A 24957-nucleotide genomic window follows, 5' to 3' on the forward strand; every position below is an offset into this window, starting at 1 on the left:
CTGTATACGCTTTTCCAAGTGGTAATCTGTCATCTTTTTCTACATTAAGACCCAAACATTATGACAAATACATTTTTAAAATATATTTATTTATTTGAGAGAGAGAGAGAGAGAGCACAAGCAGGGAAGAAGCTGTCAGCACAGAGCCTGATGCAGGGATCAAATGCACAAACCATGAGATCATGACCTGAGCTGAAGTTGGAGGCTTAACCAACTGAGCCACCCAAGCGCCCCATGACAAGCATATTGATCTGTGTGACCTGGGCTTTGTGCAGGCATTCTTGGAGTCCCTTCCATAAAGAGACCCAGGTCCTTTTTCTCTACTGTTTTAAGGCACTCTGAGCCTGTCCTTTCTGCTTGTGGCAGGAGTTTGGTTCATCTCCAGGTACTGCCCCTTGCATTGCGCCCCACCAAGGCCTGGCTTCCCCCTGCTTCACATCCACATCGATTCACAAGCTGGCACAATTGGGGGTCACTGGAAAACCTTAATGTTTGCTATGCACTTTTTCTCCAGAGCAGTTATAAATATTACTGAAAGGATCTGATTCCTGAATACTGTCTCTGATCTTGTCCAGAACAAGGCCATATCATCATTATTATTAATAACAATTTGTGCAGCAATTCAGAGATTACAGGGTATTTTCTCAATCAACTTTACCCCCTTGATATAGTGATCATGCAAATTATCTTCCTCATTTTACAGAATGAAGAATCTGCCCAAGTAACTCATTTGAGGATAAGGAGCCAAAAGATACAAATACGGATCTCCTGGCACAAATCTGATGTTATTTCTACTAAAACTTGTTATTCAATTTTAATCCAATTTTCCATTCATATGGTACCTTTTTTCCTTTTAAAAAATTTATCTCTTCATATTAAAATAATTCCAGATTTACAAAAATGTTGTAAAAATAGTACAAAGAATTTCTGTATACTCTCTACCCAGCTTCCCCAAATACTAATATTTCACATACTTACAATTATCCAAATCAAAAAATTAACATTAGTACAACATCATTAGCTAATCTTTGGACTTCGTTTAAATTCCACCAATTTTCCCATTAATATCCTTTTTCTGGTCCAAGAGCAAATCTGCACTCACATGTTGCTTTCACTGTCCCATCTTTTTCTCTTTTAATGACATTTCATGACTGTGACACTTTTGAGAAGTACTAGCCAGTTCGTTTGTAGACCGTTCCTCTATTTGGGTTTGTCTGATGTGTCCTCATGATTAATGTCAGTTACACATTTTTGGCAAGGATCCCACAGAAGTAATGTTGCGTTCTCAGGACATCCTGTTAGGAGCATGTAGTATCATTTGTCTAAACACTGATGATGTCAATTGGGATCACTGGGTTAAGTGGCATCTTCCAGGTTTCTCCACTGTAAAGATATTATTTCCCCCTACTTAATTAATAAATATCTTCTGGGGACATACTTTGAGGCTCTGCAAATATCCTGTTTCTCATCATCTTTTCACCGACTACTGTGCTATTTGCTGAATGGTTTTCTATTTCCATCGTTCTTCCATCATTAGTTAGAATTCTTTTGTACAAAGAAGCTGTTCCTCTCCTGCATTTATTTTTTTAATTAATTATTTATATTAGTACAAATCCCCAAATTGTGATTTTATTTAATGTGTTAGTTCATTAATACCATTATTTGGTCTGTTGTCCAAATTGTCCCGGATCTGGCTATTGAGGGTTCCTCCAGTCAGCTCCTGCATCCTTTGACATGTCGCCATCATTTTTCTCACTTACCGGCTCCCAAATGTTCCAGGCACATCTTGTACTTTCCCATCCTGAGCCCGACAATCAAGTATTTTCTAAGGATATTTGATTCTGTTTATTGAAGAATGATATTTAGAAACCAAGCTTTTGTTCTACATATGCTCATTGGTAATGAGGTTTTATTGCTTCTACGCATTCTCGGGAGGCAAAGATATATGTGCATACACACACACACACACACACTCTCTCTCTCTCACACGTAAATTTCTATATTGGTAAATAGAGACAGTGCTACTCTTTCGTTGCTAGTTTTTCTTTCTTTTAATAGACTTCTCTGGTTGAATTGCATTAGCTAACATCTCTAGTACAGTGGAATAGTAGTAGAGATAGTAGGCATCCTTGCTGATCTTAGTGGGAATGCCTCTACAGTTTCCCCGTTAAAGGAGAGAATGGATTCTAGGACTAAGGCAGATATATTTTATCACGTTAAAGTATCTACCAATTCTTCTTTTCTTCAAAACTTTTATCAGCGAGAAGAAACCTGAATCCAGAAAGAAGGCATGGGAAGAAAGACACAGAGGCAAACATGGACACTGATAAAGAGTGCCAGTGTATCAACTATGAAAATCTCCACGTCTCTCTTCATTCACACCCTTGCCATAGCCTCTTTATGGGTAGAGTCTTGTATCCTGACCCCAGACTTTGGGCTGGCTCGTGAAACTTGTTCTGGCCAGTGGGATGGGCCAGGCATGACAGTGTGCCAGTTCTGAGACCAGGCCTTAAGACTCCTCACACATTTCCTGTTGCCCTCTTATGACTCTGCCATTGCCGTGAGAAGCTCCTCCCCTGTATAGCTGCTGCCCTGCAGCATAGGCACCAAAATGCATACCCGTAGAACGGAGGCCCGCCAGCCCACCCCCAGACCTGCAGTGAGAAGAGAGCTACATAGCACACCGCGACCAGCTTAGATCAGCAGAGCCCCAGCTGGCCAGTGTTCAATGAACCAGTCCTTTATTTCAGACCCCATTTGCTTACGTGGCATAAAAGGGAGATATAAGGCCTATGATCTCCTGCCAAACATTTCGAGCCCTTGTTTTGAATAAGGTACTTTTGTATTTTGCGAATCTGCCAGACCAGCAGCCTTTTTTAATGCTAGGATCTACATTACAGCCTCCTGTTCCAAATATCATCATGTAGGTCTTTGAATCTCTTGTCTGCTATTGCACACACAGTGATTTATCTGCATTTATTTTTTTGTCAATTTGGCCTAGAATATTGTGGGGGTTGTCCAATATTTGATACAGTGACTTCAGCTCATTTCTTTCAGGGAAGCATTTGGGAGTAGTAATCTTTCTAACATCCTTAAACAAACAAACAAAAAAAGGCTGAGGAAGATGAGTCCTATTGGTTCACTATCGCCTTTGCACCACTAAGTTTATCTTTTGTATCATAATCAATAACTCCTGTCCAATCTCTAATCAATTTTTCCCTCTGATATACTCCAAACAAACCTTCCTTCCAGTTTCAGAGGCTCTTTTATGTTCTGTGGCAAAAATCTCTTTTGGCTACCCATAGTCTATAAGTTATTCACGCTCTCAGTTTGGTTCCTTCCATTTTTTAAAAGATATGTTTCTCTTGTAATAACCCCTTTGCTTCTGAAAGACGGTGGTAGCATAAATTTAACACAAGTTAATTATGGTAGCAAATTGCCCATGTCGCACTGACAGTACACAGAACAGGTGCACTTAAGCAGCAATGTTCAAAAGTGCCCAGGAAACAGAAATAACACCTGATCATGGCAGTAAGCTTCTACCAAAGGGGGAAAAAAGTCCCAAAACTATTGTAGAGGAGTTCAAGGCAAATCATATTCCTATGAAAAATTGATGGAGCATCAAACACGACGCGGCCTTAGACACTTCAGAGAGCTTGTGTTATGAAAGGTGTAACTCTTGCGTTTTATACCTGTTCACAGTAAAAGTATCAGGAGTGTCTGAAAAGGCTACCTCATTACTTCCTCTTAAATTGCCACCCTGCATTTTTAAAAGGCACATAAAATAATGGACTTGTGATATGAAGAGGGCATTGATTTCCCTGAGTTCTATCTCTGGAGTGGAAAAAAAAATGAGGTAGTATTTTAAAGAGCCATCAAATTCAATGTTTACAACAATAATAAAAAACTTTTAATAGAAAATGTTCTAAAAGAGGTTTGAGTTTTTGTGCTGGGTACAGTAAAGACTGGGACACTAAGTTTACGTAGTGACAAACAGTTATTTAGGAAACAGCCGATGCTTTCAAGCAACCACAGGTGATTTATAAGCCAAACAGAATTTCAAGAAGTAATGCAGGAAAAAACTGAACGCCACAAATTTTGTTCTCAACTAGAAACAATCGAAAAGTTCCGTTTATGCCAAGTAGCAAGCTCAAGGCCACTTACCAGGAAGCTGTGACCTTGTTTTTGTTGAAGTCAAAAGATTTCCCTGAGGCTCCCAGCTTGAGGGTTGAGCTGGTACTATTGCGGTCAGCCTTTAGGTGTGGAAGGTCCAGTCAATTCCCGGCACCCTCCTCACTGGTCCACACAAGACTCTGGGACCTTCTGCTACCATGTGTTTTATTCCACTTATCCCAATTCTCCACTCACATTCCCTTTCCCTACAGGCAAGCATTCTAATGTGTTTGTAATCATGTAGTTAAGACTTACTGTATATCTGGGTGCCTGGGTGGCTCCCACGGTCAAGCGTCCAACTTTAGCTCAGGTCATGATCTCACAGTTCGTGAGTTCGAGCCCCGCGTTGGCTTGCTGCTGTCAGCACAGAGCCTGCTTGGGATCCTCTGCCTCCCTCCCTCTCTCTCTCTCTGTCTCTGCCCCTCCCCCAGAGAGTGCTCTCACTCTCTCTCTCTTTCTGACCCCAAAATAAATAAACATTAAAAAAAAAACTTTAAAAGGAAAGACTTACTGTATATCTATCATGTGTCAGTTCAAAGAACTAAGAATATGTCAGAGACCAGAACAGAGAAAGACCTCTGCCTTCCCAAAGCCTACATGCTAGTGGAGGATGCACAATGAAAAGACAAATAGTAAATATTGTTAAAATGCAATAAGCACTATGAGGAAAACAGAGGGAGTGCTGGGGGGAGAGGCGAGTGCCATTTTAAATCAGGGTGTCCAAGCAGGGCCTCACTCACATCTTGATATTTGAGCAAAGAAGATGAGCATGTGATCCACACAGGGATCCGAGAGAAGCCGTCAGCAACAGCAAGCACGAGGCTCAGAAGCACCAGGGGTCTGCTGAGTATATATTCATTGACTGATAAGTGTTCTTGCAAAATGAATATTGCAGTTTTATGTGCATCGTTTTAATCTTCATAATTGCATTTGTAGTCGTGGGTGCTCCCCAAAGCAGCAGAACCAAAGGGAGAGAGAGAGAGATTTGCTGAGAAATTGGATCACATGGTGACTGAGAAATCTGGGGTCTGCAGTCAGCAAGCTAGACACATAGATTGACACAAACAATGAACCATTCCAATGTTGTATTGTTTCTCATTCTGCTTCTTTCTTTCCCTCAAAGTAATGTTGTTGAGATGAATAGCAGCCGGTAGGCAGGCTTCTAAGATGATCTTTGCCCCTGGGGCATGATTATGTCACAGTTAAGCGGCAAAGCAACATTGCAGATGTAATTATAGTCACTAATCAGTCGACATTAAGATATTATCCCAGTGGGCCTAAACTAATCACAACAACCCTTTATAGGCAGTTTTCTCTGGTTTGTTGTAGAAGAGAAAGTCAGAATCCATGCATGAAAAGGATGCAACATGTCATGGCTGGCTTAAAGATGGGGGGGGCATGTGGGGAGAAGTGGGGTGACCTCTAGAGTTCAGAGCAGCCCGTGGTTGACAGCCAACAAGAAAATGGGCACCTGAGTGGCTCAGTCAGTTAAGTGTCTGACTCTTGATTTCCGCTCAGGTCATGAACTCACAGTTCGTGAGCTCAAGCCCTGCATCAGGCTCCGCACAGATAGGGATTCTCTCTCTCCCTGTCTCTCTGCCCCTCCCCTGCTCACACACACTCTCTTTCTCTCTCTCAAAATAAATAAACTAAGAAAGAAAGAAAGAAAGAAAGAAAGAAAGAAAGAAAGAAAGAAAGAAAATAAATGAGGACTTCAATCCTACTACTACAAAGGACTGAATTCAGCCAACAACCTGAACAAACTTAAGGTAGATTCTTTCTCAGAGCGTCCAGATAAGAGCTCAGTCCAGCTGATACTTTGATTTCAGCCTTGTGAGACCCTGAGCAGAAAACCCAGTCATGCCCCACCTGGACTTCCAACCCACACAACTGGGAGACAGGAAACGGGCATTGTTTTAAGACACTGACTGTATGGTCATTTGTGACCCAGCAATAGAAAATGATTGCAGTAGTGCTGATGTACATTTTACTCATTTTAAAAACACTAATATCATATTTTCCTCACATAGGTAAGATTCCAAGAACTTTACGAATATTAATTTCCTTGTCATAATGTTATTATATAGGTTTTATTATTTTTCCCAAAAGGGAATTTGTTTTATTATGAAACGTATATAACAAGACACTTGCTAGTCTAACCATTTTAAGTTCATTAATGCATTAGCATTAATTACATTCATAATGTACAACCATCAGTATCTACAGTAGTCTCCCTTACCTGTGGTTTCTCTTACCCATGGTCAACCTGGTCTAGAAACAGATGGTTCTTCCGACAAATTGCCAGAGGGTCAATAGTAGCCTAACGCTGCGTCACAATGTGCCTGTCTGTCACCTCACTCTGTTACATTATCTTGTGCCATCACAAGAATACAATATAATGAGATATTTGGAGAGAGTGATCACATTATATAACTTTTATTATAGTATATTGTTATAATTGTTCTATTTTATTATTAGTTATTGTTGCTAATCTCTTACTGTGCCTAATTTCTAAGTTGCACTTTATCGTAGGTAGGTATGCACGCAGAGGAAGAAACATACTATAGATAAGGTTCAGAGGAAGAAACATAGTATAGATAAGGTTCGGTACTATAGTCAGTGTTGGGCATCCACTACAGGTCTTGGAATATGTCCTCCAAGGATATGGGGTGACCACAGTATTTTTCATCACCACAAATATAGTTGCTTTGAATTTGCATTTCTCTTTGAGCATCTCTTCACATGTTTCTCAGTACCTTTACATCTGATTCTGCCTTATTCACCAAAAGAAAACAAATTAGGGAAAGAGAAGAAGCTCCAGACTAACATTAGAAGCTAACACAGCACACTTGCCTCTGAATGAGATGGCCTTGAATTTGAATCCCCGTTCTTGCCTCTCTGTCTGGGTTACTTAATCTCTTTGAGCCTTAGTTCTCTTATCTGAGGAATGGGAATAATGGTACCAGCCTCTCTAGATTCTTTTAAGTTTTAATGAGATGATCTATGATCTATGATCTATCTAATGGCTATCACCATTCCTAGCGAAAGTAAGTATTTGATAAACAGCAGTTATTCAGGTTGGAATGTCATTTATTTCTTTTTTTAAGTTTATTTATTTTGAGGGGGGTGGAGACGGGTGGAGAGAAGGAGAGACAGAATCCCAAGCAGGCTCTGTGCTATCAGCATATAGCCTGATGCAGGGATTGAACTCACAAACCATGTGCTCATGACCTGAGCCGAGATCAAGACTCAGAAGCTTAACTGACTGAGCCACCCAGGTGCCCTGGGCAGCCATTTCATCTGAACCTCGCCTAACCCTGATGGTGGGACAAGCCATCCTTATGATGATGGCAGCCGCATTCTTACTACCAATGGTTTTGGCTCAGGGGTTGGTGGAAGAAGAAACAGGACTAAGAAATAATTTACACGCAGAACCAAAGGGAGGGGGGAGAAAGTTCAATAGCATTCCAACCGTAATCTTAAATAAGGGGCAACCTCAGAGCAACAGATAGGGTGGAAAGGCTGCTGGGGAAAGGCTGCGTGAGTGCACATTCCCCAGCAGGAGGAGAAATGGTTCTATGCTACCTCCTGCCCTGCTGGAGAGAAGATGCTCGTCATATTGACACACACTTGAATCTCAAGGAGTGCCAGATGGACTCACGGTGTGCTGTTTAAAATGCTGTGATATGCTAATGCCTGTGCATGTTTTGGGTCTGAATCCCTTTCATGTAACTGATGACACCAATAATAACTAAAATCGGCAGATTTCACTGATGATGTGAGCTCGCCACCATCAGTTTTTCGAAACATGAGTCAGGTTTGGCTTCCCACTATTATTATCTTGTGTCCTGTTACTAGCAGCATAGACTACAGTCATTTCATTAAGCTTGCCAAAATGCAGAAAGGACCACAGTGAGCTAAAAAATAAAAATTAAAAAAAAAATAAATACATAGCATTACCATGTAGGAAAAGTGCTTTTGACTCCAGGAGTGAGAGTCCGGTAGAATCAGGTTGGTCGTGTTGGCACAGTAGTCTTTCCTTATGCAGTTTAACCAGCTGTTTCGTAGCATTTGAAAAAGAAAGAGAAAATCTAATCGCCCCGTGTACAACCTTTTTAAAGGATACTTTTTGTTTCCCATTTTATCTAGCCTCCTCTCTTCTACTTTTTAGAATTTCTAATTATAGAATTTGCTTACTGAAAATGTGTGCTTTAGGCTAGAGAAGAATATTTAGAAATCCTTACCCCAAAGAAAAGCAAGTGGGAGTGGAAATTTGAAAGAGGACCGCCTAATTCAGCACTAAAACCAGTGTGAGAAGCAGTGTGTGAGGGTGTGTGTGTGTGTGTGTGTGTGCGTGAGCATGTATGTGTGTGGATGTGTGTGTGTGTGGCTAAAATGTGCTTTTCAAAGTGCTGAGAGGTTGATGGGAATGTTTGATTAGCTCCTCTGAGAAAAGAGGAAAGTTGCTTGGACCTCTCCTTGTTTCTTCTTTAGAATAATTTGGATGGGATTTGTGATGCAGAAAAGCTTAAAGAAAAAAGGATATCCATTCTGTGTGGTGGAAAATTTTTGAAAAAAAATTGCTTTCTTCAAACAAGGTATGTCTGATGAATTACTAAGCTATGTAGATAGTTTGCTTTCCATACCTTATTATAAAAATGTTAAAATGTATTTCTCATTAAGAAACTATAATACACACCCTGACCAAGTAATCAGTCTGGACAAATTTCAGTCTCAGGAGAATTGGGAGGGAGTGGGGGTAGTTGACATCCTTGTAAACGACTAATATTATGTATATCAACTATAAATAAATTGTGCTGAGATAAGATTAGAACAAGATTTTCACTGTATTTTTAAACCAATTTAATTATGGTAAAAAAAAAAAGTTGAAAAGTAGGACATTTGTGTAGAACTTTGAAGTAGCTTTAAGTCTCTTTATTACCCTGCCCTTTTTAAACCTTGCTTCCTATACGGAATGTAACAGAATTGTAACAAGTTGCTTCCAACCATGTATGAGAAGCAGTATGAGAAACGGACACATTGATGCTAAATGAAGAGAAGTTTTTTAGTGCAGATCTACACTTCTTTCTGCTCACACAAATCTCGGCGGAATGTGGCTAGATGTTCAATTGTGTATCCTGTTTCCACTGGAAGCGTTTTCTTAGGCTGAATGCTTCTTTAACTGATAAGCCCAAGAAAGGGCTGGCATTGTTAAGTCTACTATTGTAGCCCAACTTTGCAGAGGGAGACAGGGTATGAAATCTCTTTTAAGCATGATTTGTGTCAAACTAGTATAAACATGAAATAAATGCCTCAAGCACAGGTTAAACAGAGAGGATAAGATCGAATAACTAGACTCAATGGTTTGCTCTGAAAAACCCAGGCATCTCTGCCATCCCCAAATCGAGAGTAGAATTCCAGATTTTCTTTGGGTGTATTGTAAAAATAAAACCAGGCATTCTTGGCCATGGTGGTTATTCAAAAAATCTGAGCGCTAAGAAAATAGCATTTTGCCATTACGTTGTGTTGCAATAAATTTGGAAGCTTTGGTGGTTAAAGTTCTGAGGTTGTTTTTCCCTCCTCTTTTGAAAGATGAAAACGCCCTGCAGCAAAGCAAGATCAAATGCTATTTGTTTGTGTGTTTCCTCTGTTATGTGTGTTAGTTGCAAGTGGTAGCTAAGCTTCCTCCTCCCCCTCCTCCTCCTCCTCCTCCTCCTTCTCCAGTAGGAAAGCTGGAAGTGCCTTTTATTTATTGAATTAAAATACCCTCTTTTGTAAAAGGGCTTTAGACAAAGAATTGCAAGACTAAAGGGCTGCATTTTTAATTGCAATGTGCTGGTTTCCCAGACTAAGCTTCATTTAAATATATCTTATACCTCACCACTGAAAGGAAACACCTAAGGAACACTGGAAACGCTTACTGTCTATCTTCATAGCATTTACTGTATGAATATCGTTTAGAAGATCTAGTTATCTTTTTTGCCAGGTTACTGATTACATGAGGAATAGTTTCTTTCAGACAAAAAAAAAAAAAAACTGGATTTAAAATGGTTTATGAATAGCATCAGGAAAACAAAAATGCTTGTGCTCTCTAATTCCTGTAGGACGTATCGCACGCAGAAAAGCAGCGGCGTTCAGCACAACGGTCTAAGCCAGGAGTCCTAAATTACAGTAACAGTTCTGCCACTACCTGGCTGTGTTACCTTGGGAGAGGTGTGCAACATTTCTTGACTTCTGTTTACCCATCTGAAAAACAGAAGTAGCAATGCCTGCGCACACACCCTCCCAGGGTGGTCACAAGGTCCACTGCTGATTCTCAGCTCCAAATGGGTTTTGAAATGTGCAAAGTCCCATGGAAATGTAATCTTTTTTCCCACCATATTCAAAAACAGATTACACTGGAGGGAGTCACTGGCCTCGAAATAAATGTTACACGGCTTCCAGAATGTTACTTGTGCCCATACGCGTAACCTCTCCTTGCTTATTTGGAAGCATGAACCAGGTAGCAACAGCTACAGCAGCAGCAGTCGGTGCAGGACAGAGCGCATCGGTCTGTCAGTAGAAGGGCCTTCTAGCTGTGTAACCTTGGGGAGGTTACTCGACATCTCTGTGTCTCCATGTCCTCACGTATGAAATGAAAAGTTGGACAAGATAGTTAGTCTCTAAGTTTCCCTCCTAATGCTACGGTTCTGTGCACTGGGACCTCTCCCGTGTCAAGACATGGCCAGGCCTCTGTATATTACAAAGTGAAAGAAGTATGGAACCTATGATATATTTAAAATATTTATGTTTACCTAAGACTTTAACACACACAAAAATGAAATGTACCGTAATTGCATATTACAGAAATGTAACACAACTGTGTATACATGTGTATGTGTATATACTATTATATATTACATAATTATATGTATGTAAACGTGTGTGTGTATATATATAATATATAACAGTTTTATTATGAGGACAGTGTGGTCCAAATTGTATGCCAGACCGACTTCAGTTTTCTAGTGCATTTCTATGACTGTGTGACCTCATATGGAGATAATGTCAAATACCTAAATTTAAGGCCTTGCATGCAAGGCCAAGTTCAAGTGGCCCTCTTGTGCTGCATGGATCCTGTGGGAGTTTGTCTGGCAGGAGGATCTGCCTCTTTTTAAACGTGTTAACCTTGGCAAGTTACTTCAACTTTTTGGGCCTCGGTTTTCTCATCTGTAAAAGGCATCTATCATTCGTGTCTATTAGGATTGTGACAAAAAGCTTCCATTGGTGCTTGATATACCATCAGCACCCAAATGTCAGCAAAAAATTTTTTTTAATTTCTTCTAACGTTCATTTATCTTTGAGAGACAGAGAGAGACACAGTGCAAGCCGGGGAGGGGCAGAGAGAGAGAGGGAGACACAGAATGCAAAGCAGGCCCCAGGCTCTGAGCTGTCAGCACAGAGCCCGACGTGGGGCTCGAACACACGAACTGTGAGATCATGACCTGAGCTGCAGCCAGACACTTACCTGAGCCACCCAGATGCCCCCAAATTCTCTTTATTGTATGTGACTAGAACGAAGAAATCAGATCAGCTGTGAGGCACATTGATGGTGATACTCTTCAAACTTTTAGCCATTAACACTTGTGGATGTCCTAAGTAATTAGACTTAGGAAATTATGTGATATGAGTATAATTATGAGAAATGTGTTGCCATTTCTTCATCCAGAGGATATGAGCTAATTAATCAGTCAGCAAATGATAAGCAAGAGAGGCAACTTCTGTGATGTCTGTAATTTGAGAAACCCCAAAGGCCCTCTCTCGTTGCCTAAGAATGTGTCCCTCTGGTTTGCAGAAGGGCATGGAATTCCTGGCCCTCTGAACATACATGGTGTGAGCTAGAGAGCTTCAAAGGGGGCCTGCGACATGTGACACATACGAAAGGTCCTTGTACACATGGCAGCGAGCAGCTTACGTAGTTAGTGCAGAGAAGAGGGAAAGGAAGGAGCGCCAGACCGGGGCGAATTTAGGTGAGGCATCAGAAATGACCGTTTGATATAGTGCTGGCTGTTAATTTTAAAACGTTCATTTATTTTGAGGGGGGGGGAGAGAATGGAGACAGGGAGAGAGAATTCGAAGCAGGCTCCACACTGTAAGCACAGAGCCCATCAACAGGGGTTCGATCCCACACACCATGAGATCATGACCTGATCTGAAATCAAGGGTCGGATGCTTAACCAACTGAGCCACCCGGGTGCTCCCGGTTAATTTTAATTAAGTGGCAGGAGAGCATGCCAACAGCCAGGGCCCACACAGCAGCTTGTCAGCTCAGATCCAGCCCTAACTCCTATTACTTGCCCGCACCCTTGGGCTCACCTGCAGCTAAGCCACTCCAGTTGTGCACCTGTACCCTGCTGGCCCAACTCCCATCACTGGCTCCACTGCTGTGCACAGCCCATGGTGACACCCAAGGCCACAAGAGAGCATAATGACAATCAGGGGCCAGGCACCTGCTAGTGCACCAGCAGTTGGGCCTGCCCCCACCCCCGCCCCGGCCACCAAAGGTGTGCCCGCAACTGCCCCTGCCTCCACACAGGCACCTGCAGCCGACCACGGCAGCCCCTGCATGCACGACGCCAGCTCCAGCCATCACCACTGCCTGCCCTCCCTGGTCTCTAGCCTCTGGACCCTGAGGCATCACTAAGGACCCAAAGAGCCCTTGCAGATACACCAAAGTTCTCACCAAGGACTACACGGTTGTCAATGTTATGGACCCCAGCAGCCTGAGCTGTCGAGACATCATACGTCCTTGGACCCAGAGCCACCACAAGCCGCTACACTTGGTTCCCTGTACCACTAGACCCAGGGTTGCAGTCTGCCCCATCATGCCTCAACCCACAGGTGAAGTCACCTTACCAAAGTCACCTTTCCTTACTGAAGTCAGGCCATGAAGTCCAAAAGAGGTAACTGGACACTGGACAAGGGTATAAGGATCATGAAGCAACAGGGAAACAACATCACCAAAGAAGCACAGTGAATCTCCAAAAACTGACCCTCAAGAAATGGAGATACATGAACTACCTGACAAAGAATTCAAAATAATTGTTCTAAAGCTACAATGCAGCTAGATAATAACACCAGGAAAACAACACAAAAACAAAATAGGCTCAACAAAGACCTAGATGACATAAAACAGAACCAAAAAGAAATTCCACAATGAAGAAGAAAATTTTAATTCACACACACACACATACACACACACTTAAGTCAGTCTGTGATCCTCTAGGTGAGTTCCTGTTTGCAGAACAGGAGAGGAAGGACCAAAATCCAGCAAGATTCCCAGAGCCCCACGTTCACAATGGAGCAAAGACTATTTCAGTTTTGTTTATTGCATTTTTCTACGGTTACCTCATCCGTTAAACAAACAGTCGTGGATACTAGATTTAGAATTTGTTTTTAATCAGCTAGAAAACTTTCCGCTTCACCAGACTGCAAAGCTTGAAGAGATCCTTAGAGACTGCCCATGTGAAATGCTCGGGGCTGCCTGGGAAGCGTACAAAGCAGGTACCAGGTGATGCTCTGAGTTGAGACCTATAAACGCGGCACATCATGTGGCAACCTGCAAAAGGCAAATCCCCCATGCAGATGTTGTGACTCGGCTGAAATCCGCTGCCACATTCCAGTGCTAATATCCTGAGGGAGAAAGGTGAACTGAGATAGTGGATGCCAAAATCCTTTCCTCAAATCTACAAGCCATGGTCTTGGAACAAAAGAAACACTAGTTTGGTTTAGATCCAGTTTGGAGAATATTTTGGTATTTGTGTTTTATTTTGGTGATACAGTTAAAAAAAATGTTTAGGCTCACTTCTACTTCCCATTTCTCGACTAGAGGCTTTCTTCAATTCTTTTTAAAAAGCTAGGTATCATTCCTCAGCCATCTGATTGGTTTGATTGCCCTACAGTCATGTAGAAAATTTTCATGAGAATGGGGTGATGATCCTTATAAATCTGAGAGAGTAGGAAAGAACACAAGTGTAGAATCACTCCCTTTCTGGAGCCCTAGAAGAACAGAACTCAATGGGGGTCACAAACCCGTGTGGTTCCTTCACCAACAAGTCGAAAAAAATGAAGCCATGATTAATCTGAGCAGCATCTTGTTGAGAGAGATTCAGCTGGCTGCTTTTCCTCTCGTAAGTCCTCAACTAGAGTCTAAATGGACCCCATTTGAATGCAAACTGGTGCAGCCACTTTGGAAAACAGTATGGAGATTCCTCAAAAAAACTAAAAATAGAACTACCCTATGACCCAGCAATTGAACTACTAGGCATTTATCCATGGGATACAAGTGTGCTGTTTCGAAGGGACACATGCACCCCCATGTTTATAGCAGCACTATCAACAATAGCCAAAGTACGGAAAGAGCCCAAATGTCCATCGACGGATGAATGGATAAAGAAGATGTGGTATATATATATATACAATGGAGTACTACTCGGCAATCAAAAAGAATGAAATCTTGCCATTTGCAACTACGTAGATGGAACTGGAGGGTATTATGCTAAGTGAAATTAGTCAGAGAAAGACAAAAATCACATGACTTCACTCATATGAGGACTTTAAGAGACAAAACAGACGAACATAAGGGAAGGGAAGCAAAAATAATATAAAAACAGAGAGGGGGACAAAACCTAAGAGACTCTTAAATATGGAGAACAGACAGAGGGTTGCTGGAGCGGTTGTAGGAGGGGGGATGGGCTAAATGGGTAAGGGGAATTAAGGAATCTACTCCTGAATCATTGTTGCACTATACGCTAACTTAGATGTAAAATAAATAAATAAATAAATGGGCCCCATTTGCAGGAGGATGGAGATAAAACAATGGGGATAATGATGATAATCACGATTGACCACCACTGAACAAAAATAATATTTGCCGACACCTACACAGCTATTCTTATGTGCCCAGACACTGTTTTAAGCCCTCCTCCTATATTCACTCATTTAATCCTAACAACAACCATATGTGGTAGGTTGTTACTATTCCTATTCTGCAGATGAGAAAACTGAGACACTGAGAAGTTAAGTACATTGTCCGAGGTCACACGGCTAGTAAGTGATAGAGCTCAACCTCAAACCCACGCGGTCTATTTCCAAAGCTCACATTCTTAATCCGCCAGGCAGCAAGTACACAGGGTCCTGGTTTCCCTGTCACTGCACCAAATTAATCTTTGCCATCCCTGAAAACATCACTTTCAAGCCAACTAAATTTCAGAGAAATTGCAGAGAAAATTCCTTCCTGCAAGTGTAGACACAGGGGTAATAATGATGGAGGGGAGCAGACGTAAGGATCTCACCGGAGAAGCTCTGTCAGGAAGGGAGGTTTTTATTTCTGTCATTCTTAGATGAGCTCCTGATTTAAGAACACTTGTCAGGTGTGCTGGGAAGACCTGATTCTCAGGGGGAAGGCCAAGGAGCAGACCTCATTATCAAGCCCTGTGAGTAGCCAGTCCCCAAAAGGAGTCCTTTGTCTTCGCTGGAGGGCTAAGTTAGCTGCGAGTCAGAGAAAGAAACCTATTTCCTAATGACTCAGGCCACTTCAGAAAATCACTTTCCCTGATAAGGGTCTCTACACGGACAAGACTCTAGTAAAAATTTCTCACATTCTTTCCTTCAGTGAGAGAAAGGCTAAAGTTTTGTGTGGACATGTGGTAAAAATTCATAAAAACCACCCTTCGGGCTATAGTGAGAAGGTACTCATTCTGCATTCTTTCTTCTCAGATTTAAAAAGAAAAAGAGAGAGAGAGAGAGAGAGAGAGAGAGACTATTCCTTCAGGGGAACCCAATGTATCGTTTCCAAGAGATCAGGTCACTGGCATCTCAATGCTAAGTGAATTCCCTCCTCCGGGTTCCTTTGTGTCCCAGACAGAGAAAACAGGCTTTGGAAGTAAAGGTGTGAGTCAGCTTGCCCAGACTGGCTTTGCTTGTATAATAGAGTGAATGAATCTACAGTCCGAAAGGTAAAAGGAATTTGGGGAAGCAGAGATAACACTGAACAACTGAAACAACAAATATTTATTGGGCCACAATCATGTGCTATCCATAATTCTATGCATTTGGGAAGAAGAGTGAAGAAAATAGTCTCTGTTCTCCTAGAGCTTGCTCTGGGGAGCACACAATAAACAGATCCACATGAGAGGTCTGGTGGTATTATGGGCTGTGGAAAACCTAAGAATGTATAATAAGGGGACTGGACAGAGCAGTGAGATGTGGATGACGATTTGCACTGCATGGTTAGATAAAATGTCTGATAAAGGGACATTTAAACAGAGAGAGAGGTGAAGAAAACCAGGGAGCAATCTATGTGGACACTTGGAGGAAGAACATTCCAGGCAGAGAAAAGAGCAAATGCAAAGGCCCTGAGGTAGCACCATGCCTGCAAGGACCACACGGTCTGGAGCCGAAGAGTGAGGGGGAAAAGTAATGTCGTGGCATTTGGACAAGCAGAATGGAGGGCACTATCCTAATGCTTCTCAAGCTCCCCTAGGTGCACCACCCCCCACCCCACCCCTCCGCCGATTCACATACTCTGCCGCAGTTCTTGCCTCTGCCCTGGATGAAATCAGAGTAGGTCCCTTAATATCTCAGGCCACATGCAGGATTTTTAAAAAGATCTTACCCACGCTACACCTCCAGACAATCAGTTTAGTCATTAATATGAATGTAATACTAAGTAATGCTTAAGTTTAAAGTTTCACCCCCCACCCCAGGCCTAACTGCTGCAACGGAGAAGGAGGCATGACTAGATTCTCTCTTTCTCTGCCTTGTGTCTCTACCCACCTTCCACTTAGCTGCCAATGACAGTACCTTCAGATCCAGAGTTGAAGTGGGTACAGAGAGGAAAGGTAAGAGGACAGAAGGGCCTTACAGCGGATTCTGTTGTAAGTTGGCATCCAGGTTCCTTGGGTTTGGCAGGCATGTGCAGGTGTTTCTTGTTTGCAGGGGGCACTTCTGTGGGTTCTTGGGAGATGCTACCAGTTTGTTGGGAACGCCTCAGCCGCGGTGCCCCAGATGCCACTGCATACGGATCTGCTCTGGCCAGGGGCGGGCGGGGGAGGGGGTTGTGTTACAGCTCCTTGCTCAGCCTCTGAAAAAACGGCAGTCTATCTCCTATGATTTCCCCTGTGGCCTCCTCAGCCCTCCGTGTACCTGGCTTGGGCAGGACCTGAAGTGACCCCAGGCTGACTCTTGTACAGGGTCTGCTTTGCCACAAGCTATTCTCTCTCCGGTAGATGTAGATGTCTCAATCATGAGCCAGACACCCGTCCACTGCACCCCCAAGACCAGTCGGTCATTTTAAATGGGGCTACAGGACATCCAAGATGGACTTCCAAAGGAGGTGACCAAGAGCCGGGATGTGTGGCCGACTGCCTCCCTCCAGACTACTACCAGAGTTATAGGAGCCGAGTGGGAAGCTGGAGACCAGAGAGCAGGAACGGCTGTAGGAGAAGTTATTGGCATTTCCTCCCCTCCTCCCCGTCTCCAGATGCAGGAGGGGAGCAGGGCGTGTCCCCACCCCCATCACTTCAGACAGCAGGAAGAGGACCGTCAGGGAGACCACTTTGGAACATGCAATGAGTTCTCATGTAGTCTCCAGTCTCCGCTGAAGCTAAGACAAAGGGTCATCCGATTTTAACATCTCATTACACAGTCAATTACAATACACTCAAATGTTTATTTAGATGGGTGTGTTATGCCTGGTTAAACTTAAAAATATGCCTGGTGCATCACTTTACCCTAAATAGCGTTTGTGAGAGAGAGAAAGCTCTGTGTGAGTTCAGGCCCAGATAGGACTCAGAAAAAAAAAAAATCCCTTGACCTCACAACCAAGACAATTTTATTACACAACGTATGCGTTTTACAGTGTGCATCTTAACTACTGTCAACAGAATATTTCAAAAAACCTGGGACATTACGTGTCAAGGTGAAGAGGAACGTGAAACCCTCCTGCAGGGGTAGAATGAGGCAGTAAGCGGGGATAAAGTGAGGCCTGGGGCGGAATTCTGGTGCTGCCACCTATTCATTCCAACCTTGGACAGCTCCCTAAATTCTCTAAACCTCAATTTCCTACTCTAAAGAGTGGGCATAGTAGGACTTACCTCGTAGGACCGCCACGATAATTAAAGAAGACGGTATGTGTGCGGTGTGGAGCATTCGGTAGGGATTCAACAAATGAAGTTGTTATGATCCCAGTGGGCTCTCAGGTTCGAAAACGTCCCATGAAGAACAACAAAGAAATGAATCCCATCTCATGTAACAGGGCACTAGACAGCTGGGCCAAAATTGTTGGGATGGACACGAAGGACGGTTGGAAGGCTCCATCAGAGCTGAGAATGGTCTGGAGAGGGCCCCTGGAGGGGGATGCCACATGGCTTTGGAGACCTGGGTCTCCTGCTTCAGAATGCCTCCTTCTGCTGGTTCCGCCGATGTCTGGGACTTAAGCCTCCATCACCTCAAATGCCCAGCCGCAGCGACTGCCCTCCTCCACGACCTGCCCTCCCCCCACCTCGAGGAGCCTCTGGTTGCTGGGATTCAAGAATGCGCTTTAACCCACAGCCCCGTGCTTGCCTCTCTGCAGCATGGGAAGACCCAGGACCCTGTTCATCTGAGAGGAACCCACGCGTTACCAGGAGGCCAACGGGAAGATGCTATGGATCTTACAGAATCACCCTCATCTTCCTTCCTACCCCAGCTGGGAGGCGAGGCAAGACCTGAAAATGTTTTTCTGTGCCTCAGAATTGAAGGCAGACCAGAAAGCACAGAGCGTTCAGGCCAGTCGAGGCTCCGGGGATCACAGCTGGACGGATCCAAGCACACAGCTCCACATTCAGAGTGGACAGCCCTTGGCAACCACAAACCTCAGAGCCCAAAGGAGAAAACCCACTGGGAGGAGGCAGCGCTAATCCACAGTGTCAAACACATTAAGTAAAGAAGCTTCTGATGAGAGAAGCTCATCTTCCAAAGCTCCATGAGAATCTTTTAACCGCACACAGTTGCCAGAGTAACTGAAAGGAGCGGTCATGGTCCACCTCGCCTTTCACTGAGGTCCTCAGCCCTTCCCCCAGATTTACTGCCCTTCCATTACAGAAGATAAATAACTCTTGGAAGGAGTTCTTTAGAGCTCATTTGGGGGCATGCCTGCAAACTAGTATTTTTTTCCTACTGGCAATAGAAGATCTAAACTACCACTTTAGAAACGTAATTACTGTTTGCAACCTTACTAGAAATCACTATTGGTCGAAGCCTTTGTGGATGTGGTAAGCATTACCATATGTCAGGTTCTTAACGAGGTACAAAATGATGGTCCGAAACACGCACACCAAAAAAGGCTTTCCCTTTTTGCTTTTCTGACACGCAGAAACACGCCACATGGATCAATGAGCCTAATGGCGGAGGCCTATCTCCGTCATCGAACACAGGGATGACCTCTCTAGTCCCCCACTGCCCACCAGTAAATCTCTCTGCTTCGGGATTTGACCTGACTGTACGTGGTGATCAGAAGCGGTCCTGGGGAAAGTGAGCCTGAGTTGTCCACACCTTGGTTATAAAAAATATTTACCTATAATATTTATGGAAAATTCCTAGACTGGAACATCAGTAAACATAACCCTCTTATAAACACACTGGGAAAAAAAAATCTCAGAAATCACAGTTGCTCAACCCTGGCACTACTGGTATGTCAGGCTAGATAATTCACAGTTGTGAGGCTGTCCCACGTGCTAGAGGGCGTTCAGCAGCATCCCTCGCCCCCACCCTTCTACCCACTAGAAGCAGAGGCCCCACCCCAAGCTGTGACAACCAAAAATGTCTTCAAACACTACCATACCTTTTTGGGGAGGGGGCAAAATCCTCTTGGTTGTGAACCATGGTCTTTTTTTTTTTTAATAGTTATTTATTTTTGAAGGAGAGAGACAGAACATGACCAGGGGAGGGATAGAGAGAGAGATAGAGAGAGAGAGACAGAGAGGGAGACATAGATCCGAAGCAGGCTCCAGAATCCAAGCTGTCAGCACAGAGCCCGACGTGGGGCTCGAGCTCATGAGCCTTGAGATCATGACCTGAGCCAACGCTTAACTGACTGAGCCACCCAGTTGCCCCGTGAACCATGGTCTTAAACATATCGGAAACTCCACGGTGACATTCTCACAGCATCAGCTCAAGGTCACCCACTCCCAGAGCACCCCAGGTGTGCAGGCTGTGTTCTTCCTCCTCAGGTGCTGCCACAGCTTGTGAGATTCTTTGTCACACTTGTTCCCAGAGCCTCCCTCCAGACTGGGATATAGCCTCTCAAACCCCTGCTTGAGGCTACCACAAGACTGGCACCAGAGCCCTTTTCATCTTAAGTGTTTTCATTTTTTACTACTAATCATGTCAGGGAAAGCGATAACTAAAACGAGATGAAAAGGGTTTGGGGGCGCCTAGGTGGCTCAGCTGGCTAAGCATCCAACTCCAGATTTCGGCTCAGGTCATGATTTCACAGTTTGGGAGATGGAGCCCGGCATCGGGCTCTGTGCTAACAGCATAGAGCCTGCCTAGGGTCTCTCTCTCTCTCTGTGCCCCTCCCCACCTCTCTCTCTCCCTCTCTCAAAGTAAATAAACAAACTAAAGAAGGGGAAGTTCGAATCAAAGCTTCAAGAAATAGAAACCAACTCCAACTGACTGGAGTAAAAGGGCCCAGAAACATCTATGTCATGAGCAGGAGACCCAGTCCAGCTGGACCTCCATCACACTGGAAATGGGACCTAGAAAGTGGCCAGAAACCAAGGTGTCTTCTCCCCCTGCTTCTCTCGGGGCCATAGGCTTTCTCTTCTCCTCTCTTTGGCCTTCATCTCTGCATCTTATTCAGGGTCCCGACTCCAAATCCCAAGGGGGATCTTGATTGGCATAGGTTATCTTTTCCTGCCAGACCAGCCACGTCACTTAATTTTAGCATGTATTATTTCTGTGTCTGACTGTAACATCTGAGACATTCATTTCAGGGGTCTTTTGAGATTAAAGCCCTAGATGTAACCAGGCATTTAAATGTGCAAAGAACTATACAAATGAGTGGAGTTTTTATTTTATAATAATATATAATAAATCATGGGATTTATTTACAGTAACAGTTACGTGAGAGGTTTGATATAGTCAAAAGAGCATGGGACTAAAATAGAGACCTGGCCTTAGACAAGTCACTACACTGCTCTGAATTATAGGGATAATAATGGTCATTCTACATCAAGAGGTTCTTAGGTGATTCAGATGACAGAATTGTTGAGAAAGCTTCTTACAGACTCTGTCATTGTTATAGTCTTCTGTAGTTACAAAGACAGGTACTTTGAGTTAGGAAAGAATCGGGAATCATTTCTCAGCTACAAGCCCAACTGAAAAGGAAACACATTATCTCAATTGTCAGGTGGTCCAGAGGTGGGCCCCACCTCCAGGCACAAGACAGAGTTCCAGCTCCATTTCTCTGTGATTCACTTGGCTGTCCTCCTCCTTTTTTTTGTGTTGACTTTTTCCTCACACTGACTTGTCTCGTGGTCACAAGATGGCTGCCAGCAGACCAACAAGGGAGGCAACCTCTCTCCCTGAAAAACACAGACTTAAGTCTTTCCATTCTGTGTGTCTGACACAACTCAGGACACAGCCCGCCCTTGAACTAGGCGCTATCGCTTGGAGTGGGCCCCGTGTTGATAGGCTCAAGGCTGGGGTTCTGAAGCAATCGCCAGCAAGGGGGAGAAAGTATATATAACAATCCTTGGCTTAGACTTGGAATCAGGATCCATCCCAGGAGCAGGGATAGAGCAGCTTCCTCTAAGTCACCTGTATGCATTTATTCTTTTTATCAAATTGGGGTTGTGTTAGGAAAGAGGAAGTGGAGAAGAGGTCGCTCTGCTTAGGCAACCATCAGCGTCCTGTCCGCAAAGCCTGCCTGAGAGCACATCTTCAAGTAGCCTGGTATATTCTTAGCAGCCAACATGGAGAAAAGGGAAACTCTCCCCTGCCTCCCTTGCCTATTTGGCTTGTACTTTTCTGTTGGTATTTCTTTAAGATAGAAGAAGGGATTGGAAAGAGAAGGAAAATAAGGAAAGGGAGAAAAACTACCATGCTTTCTGGCTCGCTCCTGTGTTCTCTCCCTCCCTCCCTCCCTCTCCCTCTCCTTCACAGAATCCTGGGGGATTGTAATAGTGACTGCTGGTGTCATGGCAACAGGAAATGCAGTGTTTCAGGCCCAGCCCAGAGGAATAGGATCTATGTAAAGGTTTATATGCAGATCGAGGCCACCTCCACATTGAAAAGACCCCTCCTAGGACCAGTCTTCCTTCTTCCAACCTCACTAGATCAACCCACATCCACTGACAAACAGCTGAGGCTTTACATCAGGCAGAGATGGGGAAAGCAAAAGGCTGCACATGTAGCCTCTCCCCATTCAGAGATGTCTGCCCTCGGGGGATTTTTGGCATTTTGGAAATACAGCACAAGCCTCTCATAACTATTAAGCGTTTCCAGATGGACACTGGCTCTTTCTGCCTTGTGGACAAAGAGTACTGTTAGGTGCTCCCCCTTGTAGCATCATAGATCAGACAAACACCAGCACTGCATAAATCTTACACGCCCACTAGGGCAGATTTTCTGCAAGTGAGGGGCTCCAGTAAGCCTCTAGGGGGCTTATTAAAAATGATGAATGCAAAAATAATTTTTAAGTCTTCCATGTCTCCCTGTTGCCTAAAGGATCAATTGCACATTCTTTAGGCATGACATTCAAGGCCAACATGGCTCCTTCTTTCCTCTCTAACAGTCTGATCTCTCGCCCAGCCTCTCAGAGCAGCTCCCAGTTCCTGAAGCTACTCAGTCCCCTGTGTCCTGTCCTCCCCTCGTCACTCATTGTGTTCCGACCTGCCAGTTAAACGAGTTCAAGCCCCTTCCAATCCCCATGCCCCAGGCCTATGTGACCATCCACACTTTTTGCCATCACCGTATCCTTGACAGCAGAGATTCTCACTTCTGGCTGCACAGGGGAGTCACCGGGGGAGCTTTAAAACAATATTGATATCAACTCAGAGCAATTACATCAGAACAGATGAAGGAAGCATACTTATTACAAAACAGTGATTTGCAAATGCAGGGCTCTGGGCTCAGAATGCCTGCTGTGAATTCCAGCTCTTCTTCCACAGCCTTGTGACCTTGGGCAGAGGACCTCTACAATTAAGGCGGGAAGGAGCCCCCACCTCATGGGGTTGTTGCAAAGATTAAGTGAACCATTATTGACACTTAGTATGTGCTCAGTCTGTGTTAGTTATGGTGAGGGCACATCAGTCTCCTTCTAGAAGACCCTAGGCAACTTGATGATGGGACCTGCATCTCGCTCCTCTCCGCCTAGCATGGAGCACACAATTTTTTTGGATGATTAAATGGATGCACGAATGAAGATGAATTTTGACTTGAGGAGGTCACAAAGATTTACAAGAAAAGGTGGCCCATGAGCTGAACCTTGAGAGATGGAGAGGCTTGTGTAAGGCAGATGAGGAGCTATTCCAGACAGAGGAATAGCAAGCTCACGGGACGAGACGCTGAGGTGTCGCGTGTAGAGAAAAACCCTCCTCTGACTCCCAGGTGTGCTGGGGTCCGAGGAGAGGGCTACAGACAAGAACTGCAGTGTGATGGCTTGAAATCCCTCACTGAGGAAGCCAGGCTTTTATTCCACAGAGGATGAGGGGACTGTGAAGGAGGATTCTGAGAGGGTGAATGTACACTCGGGCCCATGCTTCAGGAAGCTGATCCTCCCCAGCTGGGGGGAAGGATGACCCGGAGCAGAAAGCAGAGAGCAAGGAATGGGTTAGAAGATGACTGCAGCTTCTCGTTAAATATCAATGTTATCTATGTTCAATCTTCCAAACAGCCTGTTTCACTAATTTCTGCCTTATTTACATAGGGGCATAGGGTAAGGATTTCAACAGAACAAAACTGTCACACTCACTTCTGTCTCTCATCACCACTTACCGGGTTTTCTTTCAATGTTATTGAAATAAAAAAATATATAGGAAAGTTCTATGGACAATTGTATGCCAACAAATTGGATAACTTAGCTGACGTGGACAAATTCTAGACGCGCAAAGCCTACCAAGACTATGAAGAAATAGTAAATCTGAATAGACCTGTAACTAGTATAGAGATTTAATCAGTAATCAAAAATCACCTGACAACAAAAAGCCCTGGGTCTGATGGCTTCTCTGGTGAATTCCACCAAACATTTAAAGAAGAACCAATATCAAACCTTCTCAAACTTTTCCCAAAAACTAAAGATAAGGGAATGCTTCTTAAATCATCCTGTAAGGCCAGCGTTACCCAGAGCCCAAATTAGACAAAGGCACCACAGGAAAAGAAAACTACAGTGTCGCCTAACAATACAATATCCCGTATAAATGTGGATGCAAAACTCTTCCACAGAGTATTAGGAAATTGAATTCAGAAGCAGATTAAAAGTAATTATACAGCATGACCAAGTGGGATTTACTCCTGGAATGGAAAAATGGTTGAACATGCAAAAATCGACTAATGTAATATACCATGTTAATAGAATAAAGGGAGGAAAAAACAAACATCATCTCAAGTGATGCAGAAAAATCATTTGGCAAAATTTAGCACCCTTTCATGATAAAAAATACTCAGCAAACTAGGAATAGAAGGAAACTACCTGAACATAATAAAAACCATATATGAAATCTTATAGCAAACCTCCTGCTCAATGGTGAAAGACTGAAAGTT

General features: G+C 43.6%; 1 protein-coding gene and 1 long non-coding RNA gene across 2 annotated transcripts in view; both read left to right on the plus strand.

Annotated features, from left to right (window-relative positions):
* The first annotated feature begins 7312 nt into the window (after window positions 1-7312).
* LOC144615960 (uncharacterized) overlaps window positions 7313-24957 on the plus strand; it is a 426549-nt gene continuing 408904 nt past the window's right edge. Inside the window, exon 1 of the long non-coding RNA XR_013554772.1 lies at window positions 7313-7346. This is a non-coding gene — a long non-coding RNA (uncharacterized LOC144615960). The remainder of the gene's footprint in view (window positions 7347-24957) is intronic.
* Window positions 8484-24957, plus strand: part of VIT (vitrin) — a 105369-nt gene continuing 88895 nt past the window's right edge. The window contains exon 1 of the mRNA XM_060652723.3: window positions 8484-8771. The gene's annotated coding sequence lies outside the window, so the exon portion shown is untranslated. The remainder of the gene's footprint in view (window positions 8772-24957) is intronic.

Source organism: Panthera onca, chromosome A3 (assembly GCF_046562875.1).
Source record: "Panthera onca isolate mPanOnc1 chromosome A3, mPanOnc1 haplotype 2, whole genome shotgun sequence".
Taxonomy (NCBI): domain Eukaryota; kingdom Metazoa; phylum Chordata; class Mammalia; order Carnivora; family Felidae; genus Panthera; species Panthera onca.